The sequence below is a fragment of the Sorex fumeus genome, unplaced genomic scaffold, assembly GCF_029834395.1.
Source record: "Sorex fumeus unplaced genomic scaffold, SorFum_2.1 ptg000003l, whole genome shotgun sequence".
Taxonomy (NCBI): domain Eukaryota; kingdom Metazoa; phylum Chordata; class Mammalia; order Eulipotyphla; family Soricidae; genus Sorex; species Sorex fumeus.
Genome location: NW_026606060.1, coordinates 15,453,584 through 15,465,157, shown reverse-complemented (window position 1 = coordinate 15,465,157; position 11,574 = coordinate 15,453,584). Strand labels below are relative to the sequence as shown.

General features: G+C 37.8%; 1 pseudogene; it reads left to right on the top strand.

Annotated features, from left to right (window-relative positions):
- Positions 1 to 559: 559 nt before the first annotated feature.
- Positions 560 to 7,064, top strand: LOC130028303 (pre-mRNA-splicing factor SLU7-like; annotated as a pseudogene).
- The last annotated feature ends 4,510 nt before the right edge of the window (positions 7,065 to 11,574 follow it).

Below are 11,574 nucleotides of genomic sequence, written 5' to 3'. Positions count from 1 at the left end.
CTTCCTAATATATCTGGTGATCGTGAAGTCTCTTTAAGGCTCTCGTTCCCTGTTAGTGCGAGGCTAGTTTCATGTTTGTATATTTATTTGGCAATGGGGACAGATAGGACTGAAGATGATTAGGGGCTCAGCAGTCAGTGCTTTTCCCTTATAATGGTAATAAATTCTGCAGTAACTTCAAAGTTCACAGTGACGAGTGCCTGCCACCAGATATGACATATAGTTTGGGCAAACTTTTGTACTGACCAGGTATTTGCCATTGTTCGCTACCACTGGCTGTAGCACCTAAGTGGAGCAGGCTTGGGAGAAACCACAGACTTCACAGTGAACATTGCAGAGCATCTCTTATGGGCTACATGTGTGGGATCAATTATGAGCTTAGCATGGAGCATAACTTAGAGAACACTTGGGAATCAGCAGGTTATGGAGTCAAGCTTGGCACGTGCAAGAAAACATAGCAGGTTTAGGCAAGGACCAGGTATCCTCTACCACAAGAACCCCACGAATATCTGTGCACTAGATTAGAAAGCCTCAAAATCACAATTAGGTGTGTCCGATAATGATTATTCAGGGTGACTATTTGTCAAGTATGAAGGATGACCAGGGATTTGTAGATGGCAAGTATTCAAAACTAATCTGTTGTAATAACAGGTAACACAGTTGGCTCAGAATTCCTTACTTGGGCTTGTACATAAATGGCCTGTGGTCTCAGTCTAATCATAGAATTTTTACCCAGCAATAGGGTCTAGATGGCTGTCTGCCAGCCAAGAAACGCAGCAGGACTGGGTCACTACTGGAGACTATTGGTACAGTTTTGGGGACATCTGTTTGCTAGGTTAGTTTAGAGCATGAGGTGTAAAGTACCAAGTGCCCAGAGACAGGTATATATGTTGAATTCAAGGGTTTGGACAGTGACCAATGATTTCTAGGTCACACATCCACGCACTCCTTTGTCAATGTTCTGGATACCTGGGAAGGAGTGAGACAACCTCTACTGTGCACATTTAAGGGGAGCTGGAGCCTCAGTCATAGTTGGCGATAGGACATACACTTCTGAGTTGGCAGTGAGCAGAGTCTGGCTGGTGTAAACTGACAAGAGTACAGAGCAGCCAGGGAGGTCATTTTGCAAAGAGAGGTCTGTGGCGTGTTTTCTGTCTGTGCAATTTGCTTGGCAGCAGTTCACCCTGTGCTGTTAGGGGCCAGGGCTGTTTGTCTGCCAGGACTCAGCATACTTGATAATTGACTCTCAGCCTCCAGATATTTCAGGCCTAAGCTAGGTGTAGATGGTGTTCTCCTCAGCAATATCCCTGCAGTGTTTGTGACTACTGAGATCCAAAATGATATCTACCATTGTGAGTAAAAGATTTCACAAAAATGGCTCATACTAGTGATTTTGGGTATTTATATCCTTGAGATTCTTATTTCCCACTCTTAGTTGTGGACACCAACATCTAGGGTACAGTTTCAACCTCCCTCCCTCCCTCCCTCCCTCCCTTCCTTCCTTCCTTCCTTCCTTCCTTCCTTCCTTCCTTCCTTCCTTCCTTCCTTCCTTCCTTCCTTCTTCCCTTTCCTCTTCCTCTTCTCCTTCTCCTTCCTCTTCCTTATTCTCCCTTTCCTTTTTCCTCCACATTCTTTATTCTTCTCCTTTTGTTTTTTGTTTTGTTTGTTTTGGGCCACTCCTGGCAGTACTCAGGGTTTGTTCCTGGCTCTGCATTCAGAGATCACTCATGGTGGGAATTGGGGAAATCATAGGTGTAGTACCTGAAATTGTGCCTGGATCAACCAGGCACAAGGCAGGTACTCTACCTGTTATACTATCTTTCTGGCCCCTGGAAATTTTTTCTTCATTACAGCTTGTTGACCTGTAGTGCAGTTTCTTTTATAACAATCAGTTTTCTCTGTCTCCAATCCATATATCTCTACTTCTTTTGATCATTAATGCAGGGCCTTTATTTGGGTTTCGCAGATAGATTTATTTTTCACCGATAGATTTGTGTTGTTGTTGGTGGTGGTGATGGTGGTGTCAGTAATGGTGGTAGTGGTGGTGAGCTAAACCAGACAAAGTGTGAGCACAGCCCTTTAAGCTGTCTCCTCTCTTTCCCTCTACCAAGAGAAGCTATTCCAATGAGCTCTTTTCTTCTATCAGTTTTAATGAGCCATGGGTATTTCTTTGTTTCTCTAGATCAGTGTTTTCCAAGCTGGATGATTCTGCCTTCATAATCCCAGAGTGTGTGATGGGGGTGATGAAATGATCCATTGCAGGTAGTCGAAGTCCCCTTGGAAGATCCTCTCTATTATTTTGCTTATGTAAGAAGGTGAAAATAGCACTGTACTGTATACTGTCATCCGATCGTTCTTCAATTTACTCGAACGGACACCAGTAACGTCTCCATTGTGAGACTTGTTGTTACTATTTTTGGCATATCAAATATGCCATGGGAAGCTTGCCAGGCTCTGTCATGCAGGCAGGATACTCTCGGTAGCTTGCCAGGCTCTTCGAGAGGGACAGAGGAATTCAACTTGGGTCAGCTACGTGAAAAGCAAACACCCTACCCACTATGCTATTCGATATGTCAAAAACAGTAACAACAAGTCTCACAATGGAGAAATTACTGGTGCGCACCTGAGCAAATCGATGAACAACGGGAGGACAATGCTACAGTGCTATATGTAAGAAGGTAGATTTCCAGAATGGCTAAGTGGTGGTGTTGTTTTCTGAAGTGTGTAAATCAAATAAATTGAGGAACTTCCGCAGATCTTGGATAAGAATAACTATTTTGTCCAAAAAGTAGAAGTAATTGTTTTATGAAATATTTCTCCAAAGTTATCAAATACTTTCACAGACAAAACAGATTATGTTTCCTGTTTTCTCCTTCTAACTATATAGACTTTCAGCATTCTGAATTCGCTGCTGTCTTAGATATGTGTTTAGGAACTAAATGACAATTTGAAAGGGAAACAAAAGCTAAAATAGCAAATAAGACCACACCAAACTATTAAGCTTCTATATAGTGAAATGAATTTTCACTAAGACAAAATCCTATAGCCGATAATGGCAAAAGAAATTTGCATATCATATGTCTGAAAGGGGTTAGTTGTTATACAAAATGAATAATAATTTTACAAAGCAAACAAAAAATAATGGGATGATCAGATTATAAAATGAGGAAAGATGTAAATACATGCATCTTCAAAGAATGCATACATATGACCAACAGGCACATAAAAAGATATTAATTCTTTCACATTATTAGTGAAAAGCAAATTAAATAAACAATGAAATTTTGCCTCACAGCTGTGAAAATTATTCTGTTTGGGGACATATGTGTAATCCTTATGGAAAAATAGAATTAATATACAACAAGTCATTAAAGATAGAGCTGTCATATGATATAGAAATCCCACTTCTGGGTATTTATTCCTAAAATTAAAGCCACTGATATTTATAGAGCTATATAAACTTTCATGTTTATTGCAGAATTAATTATTATTAAAGATCTTTAAAACTATGTCTGTCAACTGATAAATATATATATATATATATATATATAAATATTCTTCATCAATGTTGCTGACCGCAATTTGAGTCTCATCATTGTATATGGTCAGGTAGCACTTTTAGTAGTATTCCCTGAGCACAAAATCACAAATAATCCCTGAATACTGGTGGGTGTCGCTCCATATTCCCCCCAACATGAAATAAAATAAATGAAAACTTTTATTCTACAGTTTATATTGCATTGATGATCTACTTAAGCCTTTGTTTTACAGATTTATGTTGTGCATTAAATAAATATAAATACTCTATAAATAAAACTTTACTATTCTAATGTAAGACTTTCATAATGAATATGTGAGTCACAAATATGTAAGTTCAATAAAGCAGTAGAACTTACAGAAAACCTATTATTGAAATATTCAATAAATATTCTAATAAAATAGGTTAAACTTGTCAGGACCATGCCTTTTCCAAAATTTGTGACTTCTCCAAAGGTGATTCTAGATAATTTATTGGAAGAATTATTACATCCCTAATTTTAACATGCATTACCTTTCCATTTTTGATTATTTCATAAATATTCTTTTTTTAAAAATCTCATAATTTGATCTATTGGTAGGTCTGTTTTCCTAGCTTTAAAGTTCTCAATTCAATTAATTCATTTTCCTCTTGGCTCAGGGACAATACAATAATGGATTTGCTTAGTAGTAACAGAGCAATCTTAGTTCCCATGTTAGCCTTTCCTCTTTTTCTCTGTTTAACTATTTCTCTCAAAAGCCCTCCCACACATACTACTGACCCTCATGGATAGTACTTACAAAGCTTGTACTCACAGTTATGTTAGCAATTTTTACATTTCATTTCCATTGGCTTTCTAAATATATCTAATAAATACAGTCCCTTCTAATTATTTCCTAACAGTATGCTTCAATAAAAGTAAAGTATATCACTTTTAAACTGCTATCAAAAACATTTAAAATATTGAATCACATATTGTTAATTTAACTAATTAATTATTTTACCCTAATAAGTATCCCTGGCTCAAAAGATTCTAAATTACATGGGCTATGAATAATTTGAAATACAATTGTATAGTCATCATCTTTCATCATCAAATATACTAAAATTTTTAATAGTTTAGACTATATATGATGAAATTTTATGATCAATTTTAATCACAGAAAATTAACCCATCATATTCACTCTGAAAGCTATAATCCTAATGTTTAAATAGTCTAAGTTTACCCAAATCAACTCATTCTTTTTCCAACATGATATCCTTATTCATGAAAATAATGTGTTGGCAGATGTACAATGGTCTTCAATTACATTAACTTTTCCAATATACTTTTGAAAATTTTTCACTTTTGGCTATAAGCTATTTTGTGTGACAGAGTAACTCATTGTTCACTTAACATGCACTCTCATCCAAGTTAGCCCAAAGCAAATTTCAATAATTCATAATTCCTTAAATGTATAAATCCCTTGCTGCAGTTTAGTATAAATTTTGACTATGTTAAAATAACACATTTGTTTATCACAGAATAACAATTTTCAAAATGACAATTTTTCTCACTTTCCATTATTATATTAAAAATTAATTAAAGCATGTTGGAACAACCACTTCCCACAACCAATTTGGCAAATATTCACTTCTTACTCCACAATGGTGACTATTTACACACTGTCTCTCTATTTTTTCTAATGTGCTTTATATATTTTCTTAATTTTCTAAGTTCTTAGATAAACTTAAGTTATTCACATAATTTTCCATGCATTGCCATTTGTGGAAGTGTAGAGATATGTACACCTAGCTATGGTACATACCCATCATACGGACTTACTCCTGGGCTATGTTCAGGGATCATTCCTGAAAGTTGCAGGGACCATACAGAATGTGGAGATCAAATCCAGGCCAAATGTGAATAATACAAATGCAATGCCCAATGTACTATCTGTCTTGTCCCTGCATTGCCAATTTTCATTTGTTACATTGTGTTTGTTACAATTTATTGTAACAAAAATTTGTTACATGAAATTTTAAATAGCCAAATTAAGGTGAATGAATCAATTCATGAATTTGATTATTTCAGGAATTGTCTTTACTTCTCATTAGAACAAAATCACTTTATAGAACCAATAGAGGCACAGTACACAGTAACCAATGTGGAATAAAACTAACCATTACAAGCTATTTAACTTTTCTAGAAGGTAGCAAAAATGGAAATTGAAAAGTAAGGCATAATTTCACATCATACGATTAACAAATTCAATGATTGTTAATCTATTGTTTCTGGAGTTTCTTGGTGAAACAGAAAGTTCTGGACAGAACTTTGATTCTAAGAGGCTGATCGTTGTCCGGAATCTCAGAATTCGAGAAGATATTGCAAAATATTTGCAGAACTTAGATCCAAATTCTGTCTATGATCCCAATACCAGAGCAATGAGAGAGAATACCTATTCCAATGCAGGAAAGAATCTGGTCGAAGTGAGCTATACAGGAGATAATTTCGTTATATACATGGGTGATGGGGCTGGAGAGATAGCACAGAGGTAGGGCGTTTGCCTTGCATGCAGCCAACATGGCCACCCCGAGTTCGATTCCTCCACCCCTCTCGGAGAACCCGGCAAGCTACCGAGAGTATCTCGCCTGCAGGGCAGAGCCTGGCAAGCTAACCGTGACTTATTCGATATGCCAAACACAGCAACAACAAAGTCTCCAATGGAGACGTTACTGGGTCCACTCGAGCAAATCAATGAACAGCGGGAGGACAGTGACAGTGACATGGGTGATACCATTTCAATGGCTCATACACAGTTGCCTAGAAGGCCTCTGACAAAGGCTCAGAAGTGCATCTATAAGCTGATCCTACAAAACTTGAACTGTTGTGTAAGACCTTCAAAATAAAAACGAAGACTTCAAAGAGCAGCAGAAAACAAGCATCTTAGAAAAGTATGGTTGCCAAGAGCATCTGGATGCCCCTCCAGCAGAACTGCTCTTAGCTCAAACCAAAGACTATGAGAAATACTCAAGACATGGGATTGTAACCAAAGGGCAGGAACGGGCTGTTGTCTGCTCCAAGTATGAGTAGGATGTGAAGATCCACAACCATGCTCATATTTGGGGATCTTACTGGAAAGATGGTAGATGGGGATACAAGTGTTGCCACTCCCTTTTCAAGAATTCCTACTGTACTGGAGAGGCTGGGAAGGAGGTTGCTAATTAAATGGAATATATTCTAAATGATACAACTCAAGAAGAATTAGTGGAAAAGCCTCAAACCTTATGGAGATATATCAGGAAAAATAAGAGAAAAAGAAGAAGAAGCATCGAAAGAATGGTTAAGACAGTGGTAATAATGAAGAAAAGAAACATGAAAAACTGAAGTCGGTGCTGAATTCTGAGGAGATGTGGCTTCTTCCTGTCAAGGAGATCATGTAGATGGATGAGTGGAAGTGGCCATACAACAGTATCTATGAAGTTTGGGAGCCCACAGAGGAAGAAATGGAGGCCTACAGAATGAAACGTCAGAGGCCAAAAGACCCTATGGCCTCCTTCTTATGACAGTAGAGACTAGTCACAGATATCATCCCAGATACATAGTGAACTGACTCTCGATTTGTTCCAGGGCCCAGTAACGTCTCCATTGCGAGACTTATTGTTACTATTTTTGGCATATCGAATATATCATGGGTAGTTTGCCAGGCTTTACCATGTGGGTGGGATACTGTCGGTAGCTTGACGGGCTATCTGAAAGGGTCGGAGGAATCCAATCTGGGTCAGCCGCATGCAAGGCAAACACCCTACCCGCTGTGCTATTGCTCCAGCCCATGACTATTACACTATTACTATTAAAATATTTTCTACATTGTGGAACTTGTTCCATAGGAATAAGGATGTAGGAATGTAAACTTAACTAATGTCTTTGAACATTAATTAAGATTTAAACTAAAGAATTCACTCAAATTCCAAGTAGATTATTCAGTTCTTTATGTTTACAAAATAGCTATCATCCTACCTGGAGGATAAATTTCAAACAGTAGTAAACAGTTCTTATGCAGCTCCTCAGGGCAATGCCTGTTCAAAGAACACCTAATAAAGTCATGCCACGGGACCAAATTAATGATTAGTGTTTAAACATATACTTCTTTGAAGTCATTTTCAACTGAGATAAAATTTCATATTTCTATTTTCAGTGCCTTATTTCAGGACATGTATTTGACATACATACATTTGACAACATATGATCTAGATTTGTTTTATTTTGGAATGAATGATACTTTATTTCTTTGGATACTGCTGGTTAAAAGTTTAAATATGTGTATGTTTAAAATTATTTTCTATAAATTTACCATTCTTGAGTTTGTATCATTATAGGTATATAAATAGTAAATATGTGGAACAAAATTTATATTAAATTAAAAAATAAGTGCAACATTTTCTTACCCATCATAAATTAAGACATAATAGATATTTTGTAAATCATCAATGTGAATAATGTTAATGTTTGTAAAACACAAAGGGGTGAAAAGTTTGAACACACAATAGTAGAATATACCGCTCTGAAGAATGTATCTCTAGCATATTACATATTTGATTTAAATGTACTAGAAAAAAACAGAAAATGGAAAAACAAGCAAACAACCCATCCTGATGTCCCTTCCTTAAGATCAGGGGATGGAATTCACATGTAAAAATATTTCTTCCTGAATTCTGATCAAGGACTAATGTTTTATTGCAGATAGAATACTGTTGCATAAGAAGTTTAATGATATTTCAACTTGGTATCTTCTGAAGGTCACTTTAGAACCTAACTTCTTAAAATAATTAGGCCATATACCTTTTAAAAACTTTGTTTTAAAATACATTTGTGATTATGGGTAAAAAAAATATTTCTTCCTATACTAGAAGCAAAATAGTAGACATCGTCAAGTTAAAATTGAGAGCAAGTGAAATCCATACTAATAGATATTGAAAAAAATCCTTCATATTTTATTACTCTTTAGAGAAATTTTATTCAAGAGGAGAGACAAGAAAGTGCACTCAAAAGCCAATATGTGCCTTTACAGGGAACAGGAGAGAGGCACAAACTGTTTTAAAAAATTTAAACATCCTAAATTGGGATGCAGGAAATTCCAGATTGGAAAATCACCGTCATAGCTTACTTTAAACCTCTAAGCTAGTTTAGGCAAATTCCCACAACTGTCTATATTGCATTCAGTAACCTTTAGGTTTCGTAATTTTTTACATTTTTGTTTCTTTATGAGGGTACCATTGTCATAAACTATTTACACAAATTTGTATATTTACTACTATTAATGTCTTCATTTCACAAATCACAAATCACAAATCATCCTGTTAATCGTCGATTGCCTCGAGCAGGCCCCAGTAATGTCTCCTTCATCCTAGCCCTGAGATTATATTCAAGGCTCTTTAGGAGAATGAGACCCATCATCGTTACTGGTATTTGGCATATTGGGTACACCACAGGGAGTTTGCCAGACTCTGCCATGTGGGCAGGCTACATTCGGTAGCCTGCCAGTTTGTCCAAAGTAGGAATGAGATAATAAGATGTCATAATAGGATGTCGCGTGGCCGTAAATGCAGCCGCGCACTTCCTGGAGCTGGTTTTTATAGTCTCTGAATCTTGGCCATTGATGGGATTACACGAGGACAGGGGGCCAGTTGGTGGGTGTGACCCCTGCCTACTGGAATTTGTAGGATCTGGGTGGAGGATGCTCAGCCCAAATCCGAGTAAGCTTGTAGATCTCGGTCCCGGAACCCGCGTGACTTTGTCCCTCTGCCAGTACCTTCATATGTGTGGAGAGTAGTCTCAGCATGGTGGTGGCTGGTCTTGGAGGTCTTTGGCTGCCGGAGCCCTGGTCGGAGTGGGGAGTAAAGCTCAACCCGCTCTCCTCCAAGGGGCCCCGGCGAGGACAGTCAGGCGCGGGGGCAAACTAATGTCTTCATTTATGTCAGTTTAATTCTTAGATCTAGTTGAAAAGACTGAAAGTCCAGTAGGGAAGGAGGAGAAACACTATTAACTACAGTACATTATTAATGAATGGAAGTTTTGATAATCTGTTTTAAAATTCATTCATCTCAACTTAGATACCATCATTTGATATCCAGTGTGCCAAGCTTCTACTTTTGAAATTTAATGGGTACGATCTGATTAAAAAATAACGTTTGTGTTATATAAATGGTATATACAGAGGGACTAAGTCCAATTCCTAATATCAGTCTTTCCTAAGTTTTGATAAATATAATAAATAACACCTGGCTTCAAAGAAACTACAGAATTGATTATGTTCCATAATATTTGACGTTTCATCAAGTTGAATTATCCATTTCCCTCTAGTTGTGTTTGAAGCCTAGAGAGTTATTTTTGTCTCTTCATCAATATACTTCAAACAAGGTGTTTTCAAACTAATTCATGGAAAAAGAATATTATGAAATGTGTTTGCTAAAGGTCAGACATACAAAACATTCCAGAATTTCCACTCCCACTAATTTTAAATTATATTGAAACACCAGGTCTGATAATTAAAGATACTATTGTTAAGTATGAGCAGAATCAACCCATAGCACAGAAAAGGCCTTATCAGCTTATAATCTAATTTGTGTTAAAGACTGCTACTTTATTGAGGAGAAGTAACAGTCAGTGAAGATACACGGCTATGTAATGTCACAAGCTAACAGCAATTGCATTTGGCTAACAATACTGTGCTGGGAGTAAAAATAATAACCAGGAACATTAGTAATTCTCTGTGAGGGTGAAACACTGGTGCTTACAAAAACCAGACTCTGGGAAAAAGTAACAAGGGAACATAGGTGTTTTGATATAATGACATAATCCCCTCTCCCAGAGAATAGTTAAAATAATACAGACTTTGGGCACATTTATGGGTTAGAACCAGTTGCCGAAGCAGAGGGAATATTGGTTCTCTCCTTTTGGGCTATTCCAGTCCATACACAAAACCTCCTACCAACAGATACAACAGTGATAAATCTAATGCTTTAATCTTTTTGGTATCATTGCTCCTTCCCAACCCATTATAGCTATAGAAACAGAGGAGAATTTAAATACTAAAGCAATAGTTCACAAAAGAAGTTAATAGGTGCATAAGAAGAAAAATTCTTCAGGGAACTATTGTAATGGGATCTCTCTAAGAAAGCAAAAAATTCCCAGAACAAAAAATAAAGCTTAAAGACATATATTTGCAAGATGTAGCAGGCAAAAAATTAAAAGAGTTTACAAGAGAGATGACCTTAGTTCACAAGTGGCAATTCAGTGATCTCAGAAAAGGGCTATAAAGGTGAAGAAGTTCTTCACAAAAGCTTGATGTATTTAAAACATTTGTTGAACATGAAGATACCATTAAAAGAAATTTCAGTCTTATGGAGGAAATAATATAAAATTGAAAATAAAGCCAAGTAGATAACTAACGTATAAAAAGAAATTCTTGCATGAGGCTTGGCCTGAGTGTCCAGAAAGAGGCCTGGAGCATGGTGGTGGTTGGGCAATGGATGTTGGCTGCTGGGGCTGGGTTCCTTGGGATGGGGAGGGCTCTCACCCACCCCAGCCTGTTGCAGAGTCCAGCGGCATGGTTCTGGGAACCTCCTTTTATACTCCCATTTGGGAGGAACATCCCTGAGTGCTGGAGGGTTGCTGGTGAGGAGATTATTTGATGCCAGCAGGGTGTGACTTCTGCATGTGTTCCCTGAAACACTGGAGACTGGGGGAAGCAGACAAAGAATGTCTGTTCCAGGTCCCATTGAGTCCAGAGTCCAAGGTCACAAAGTTTTGCATTGTCTGGGTGCTGTGGGACTTCATTCTTGTGTGAGGCTTGGCCTGAGTGTTTGGAAAGCAGCCTGGAGCATGGCAGTGGTTGGGCAGTGGAGGTCAGCTGCCGGAACTGGGTTGCTTGGGGTGGGGAGGCCTCTCACCCTCCCCACAGCCTGGCTTGAGTCCAGGGGAATATAAAAGGAGGGTCCTAGAACCATGCCACTGGACTCTGCACCAGGCTGTAGGGCGTGGGGGGGTGAGAGCCCTCCCGAGCCCAAGGGACCC